Source organism: Schistocerca piceifrons, unplaced genomic scaffold (genome assembly GCF_021461385.2).
Source record: "Schistocerca piceifrons isolate TAMUIC-IGC-003096 unplaced genomic scaffold, iqSchPice1.1 HiC_scaffold_936, whole genome shotgun sequence".
Classification (NCBI taxonomy): Eukaryota; Metazoa; Arthropoda; class Insecta; order Orthoptera; family Acrididae; genus Schistocerca; species Schistocerca piceifrons.
Window position 1 is genome coordinate 3,285,001 of NW_025729208.1, and position 5,000 is coordinate 3,290,000.

Below are 5,000 nucleotides of genomic sequence, written 5' to 3' on the forward strand. Positions count from 1 at the left end.
ATGCCGGCAAAACAGTATCGCCATCTATGAAAATAGGGCGAAACCACATGCAATACCGCCATCTATGCGCATCTGACAACACTACGTCCGCACCACAAAACATACCGCCATCTGTAGGTCTCCCGCAACATGACCTCCTCCAACGACGATACCGCCATCTATGCGACGCCAAGCCGATTAAGACAGCGATGGCGCCACAGTGCCCGCCTTTCGACGCCACCCACAAAGCCTGCAGCCTCTGTCGACCATAGCACCCATTCTCCAGTGGCTCTGCCGCACGAAGCCGTGGACCGGCAATGACTCCACCCGCACCCGTTCGTGGACCACCCCAACCGCCAAACTCGCACCTCCAGCGGATGAACGGCGGACGTTTCCCGCACTCGTAAAGTGCAATCCACCCCTATAACTTGCGTTTCATGAAGAGTTATTTCCAATATGCGACATTCCCGCTGTCCGTATACATGAGCCGCGACCTGTACCACTTACGAGCGAGAGACGCGATCGCGTTGCTCACTGTACGACGTCCGATACCGAGCCATCAGCATGTCGGTCCCCATGCGCGTTGCACTCGCACTCGCACTCGCAGTCGCAAAAACGTGGGGCAAATATATTATGCGGAAGAGTTATAACAGACCGAGCCCCACTGCATGGGGGGAGTCTTTGTCACTAATGTACACAGATGGAACATTTTGGACTGGAACCAGATTACCCGTACACACGGCGCTGATTAGTAATCAATGCAGAGCCATCAAACTACAGAAAATATATACAACTGTCCGTATACATGCTGAAAGAGTCTGCCCACAATGGGAACCACACGTCAGCCAGACACTCTGATCACGCACCACTCTCTGCTTCTAACAGGCGCACATACAATATGTAAGCACCAGCATGGAACAACATCCAGTGCATCCTCTCCGCCACATTACACAATCCACACTATCACAACCAGACCAGGAGGTCCATGCGGAAAATAGAATATCCCACCCTTTCGACATCCACCATTGCGCAGATAAGGCACCAACACCCACACATGTCCTATACAACGGTGCACCCAACATCACAATAGTACCTCCTGTCACAGCGCACAAACAATGACATGAGTCAAAGACACAGGTCTCACACAAGCATAGAATTGGAGCGCCGCCTCTAATAAGCCAAAGGTGCATCCTGACGTGACAAATCTGATCATGTCACAAGCATTCACTTACTATAATCACTATCAACGAACCTGCCGCCCCCGCCCCCCCCCCTACACCTTTCCTTACAACAACGTGTAACCTAACCTAACCTATGTTGTACCTTAACCTAACCTATGTTGTACCTTAACCTAACCTATGTTGTACCTTAACCTAACCTATGTTGTACCTTAACCTAACCTATGTTGTGCCTTAACCTAACCTATGTTGTGCCTTAACCTAACCTATGTTGTGCCTTAACCTAACCTATGTTGTGCCTTAACCTAACCTATGTTGTGCCTTAACCTAACCTATGTTGTGCCTTAACCTAACCTATGTTGTGCCTTAACCTAACCCATGTTGTGCCTTAACCTAACCCATGTTGTGCCTTAACCTAACCCATGTTGTGCCTTAACCTAACCCATGTTGTGCCTTAACCTAACCCATGTTGTGCCTTAACCTAACCCATGTTGTGCCTTAACCTAACCCATGTTGTGCCTTAACCTAACCCATGTTGTGCCTTAACCTAACCCATGTTGTGCCTTAACCTAACCCATGTTGTGCCTTAACCTAACCCATGTTGTGCCTTAACCTAACCCATGTTGTGCCTTAACCTAACCCATGTTGTGCCTTAACCTAACCCATGTTGTGCCTTAACCTAACCCATGTTGTGCCTTAACCTAACCCATGTTGTGCCTTAACGTAACCCACGTTGTGCCTTAACGTAACCCACGTTGTGCCTTAACGTAACCCACGTTGTGCCTTAACGTAACCCACGTTGTGCCTTAACGTAACCCACGTTGTGCCTTAACGTAACCCACGTTGTGCCTTAACGTAACCCACGTTGTGCCTTAACGTAACCCACGTTGTGCCTTAACGTAACCCACGTTGTGCCTTAACCTAACCCACGTTGTGCCTTAACGTAACCCACGTTGTGCCTTAACGTAACCCACGTTGTGCCTTAACGTAACCCACGTTGTCGCCTAAACCTGCTCTGTAATTGTTATACGACTCGTTCAATTAGTGTAGTGTTGCCCACCCGCAACCCTCGCAATATAGTTCGCTACTCGCACTGCCCGCTCCCCTGTGTATCGCTTCATGTTAAACACCTTGCAAGTCTTGCTGACTTTCCACATGCTCCTGCTGTACACTGTAATGTGGATGGCAGCAGGACGTACATGCCGCCCCCCCCCCACACCTCCCCACGTCCCCACCTTGCCCCCTGCCTTCGCAAGCTGGTTGGTGAGAAGTTTGCATGTTCAATGCCCTTCGCATGCGACGTACGCAGGCTACGTTGTGGTGCGGCCTGTGTCAACTGTCCGCTGATGTCGTACGCGTAAACCACAATCTGTACTGCACATTCGTCCTTATGTACTGAATGATACATCGTGGCACATGTGTGACCGTACAACGACTGCGCCCAAAAACGGCGGACCATACAGTGCAAATATTGTGCACGCAGCTACGTGTCGTCTCCCTATGAGAGCTGGATTGCAGTGTGGTACGCCATAGAGACGTGTGGGAGGAACGGACGCCGTGGATGGCGATCAGCATGAGCTGTCTGTTGATGTATTCGGACCTAGTCGTCTCTCCTCACACACCGTGATAGCATGGTGCACCGCGTTCCATATCTGCGACATGCTACAGAGGCCGGTTGACAGTCGTTCGAGCAATGGACATCGCATACGTACGGGGGCCACCTTCCACGTATTGTCTAGGCGTGCACATTTTGTTGCGTGTATGTGGGCAGACGTAGTGTGGTGTGACACCTGACACAGGCATGCAATAATCGTGTAAGTTGCAAATGGCGATGGACGCATACGTTTTCTGGTGAAGTTACGCAAATGAACAAATGGTAACCCGTTGTGGTGCGGTTGTTCTCGCTAGGGGTGAATCGGTGATGGCGACGATAGGTTGAGGTACTAACCGGTTGTTCCAGCGATACCCACCATGCCGACGAAACTGAACGGCATCTGGGTGTGAAGCGATACGCGGCGGTGGCTGGGTGGGACCGTCCCCGGCCGGTGAGGGGGCGCCTCCCGGCGTGCTGGCCGCGCGGTGCGTGGGCGCACGCGCTACAGCCGGCTGGTGGGGGCGGCCAGTGGCAGGCGCGCCGGCCGACGGACGCGGCAGGCGTCGCAGCTGCGCGCCGGCGCACCCTGCGCGCGGCGCCGTGCGGCCAAAGTAGGTCCTCGCGGGCCCGGTGCGAAGCGCGGTGGACATCTTCAGTGTGCTGGTCCGATTGAGGACTGTGTGCGTTGAGGATGCGCCGCCGCCCGGCGCTCGGCGCCGCGACGCCGTCTGCTGCTCGGTCGCCCCAGCGGTTCTCGCTGGTGGTTTGTATCGCAGCTGTGCGGATGTGTTGGCGCGTGCGCTGTGCTGGGAGAGTTCGCTTCGGCACCCAAGTGGGGCTTTTGTCCTTCTGTGGCGCTGGCGTTGGAGCTGCCGGTCACCGTAGGTGGCGCGTGTTGTCTCCCGCCGGCAATGCCACGACAGCACGCTCCCGGGCCTCTGTCGGCAGCGGCAAGCTCAGTTGGGAGCACGGGTGGTCGCACCGAAAGCGTCTACTCGCCTAACTCCGGGCGATTGCGCCTCTCTCGAACCCGACCAAGTACTTGGGACGGCGCTGCGCGCCGCCGGGACCTGAGAGGGTTTCGAGGTGTATTGTGCAGGGGAGCTCAGCCTCCTCCTGTTTGCAGAATGATTGAGCGGACGCTTGCGTGTTCGCGCGGGCCCCCGGGACACACTCCCGGGCGGCCGGCTGCTCAGCTCTAGTTGACGCAGCTCCCTGGTTGATCCTGCCAGTAGTCATATGCTTGTCTCAAAGATTAAGCCATGCATGTCTCAGTACAAGCCGCATTAAGGTGAAACCGCGAATGGCTCATTAAATCAGTTATGGTTCCTTAGATCGTACCCACGTTACTTGGATAACTGTGGTAATTCTAGAGCTAATACATGCAAACAGAGTCCCGACCAGAGATGGAAGGGACGCTTTTATTAGATCAAAACCAATCGGTCGGCTCGTCCGGTCCGTTTGCCTTGGTGACTCTGAATAACTTTGGGCTGATCGCACGGTCCTCGTACCGGCGACGCATCTTTCAAATGTCTGCCTTATCAACTGTCGATGGTAGGTTCTGCGCCTACCATGGTTGTAACGGGTAACGGGGAATCAGGGTTCGATTCCGGAGAGGGAGCCTGAGAAACGGCTACCACATCCAAGGAAGGCAGCAGGCGCGCAAATTACCCACTCCCGGCACGGGGAGGTAGTGACGAAAAATAACGATACGGGACTCATCCGAGGCCCCGTAATCGGAATGAGTACACTTTAAATCCTTTAACGAGTATCTATTGGAGGGCAAGTCTGGTGCCAGCAGCCGCGGTAATTCCAGCTCCAATAGCGTATATTAAAGTTGTTGCGGTTAAAAAGCTCGTAGTTGGATTTGTGTCCCACGCTGTTGGTTCACCGCCCGTCGGTGTTTAACTGGCATGTATCGTGGGACGTCCTGCCGGTGGGGCGAGCCGAAGGCGTGCGACCGCCTCGTGCGTGCTCGTGCGTCCCGAGGTGGACCCCGTTGAAATCCTACCAGGGTGCTCTTTATTGAGTGTCTCGGTGGGCCGGCACGTTTACTTTGAACAAATTAGAGTGCTTAAAGCAGGCAAGCCCGCCTGAATACTGTGTGCATGGAATAATGGAATAGGACCTCGGTTCTATTTTGTTGGTTTTCGGAACCCGAGGTAATGATTAATAGGGACAGGCGGGGGCATTCGTATTGCGACGTTAGAGGTGAAATTCTTGGATCGTCGCAAGACGAACAGAAGCGA

General features: G+C 53.9%; 1 non-coding gene across 1 annotated transcript in view; it reads left to right on the top strand.

The window, feature by feature from the left end:
• The first annotated feature begins 3,963 nt into the window (after positions 1 to 3,963).
• Positions 3,964 to 5,000, top strand: part of LOC124772114 — a 1,909-nt gene continuing 872 nt past the window's right edge. Inside the window, exon 1 of the ribosomal RNA XR_007013789.1 lies at positions 3,964 to 5,000. This exon is cut by the window's right edge and continues 872 nt beyond it. This is a non-coding gene — a ribosomal RNA (small subunit ribosomal RNA).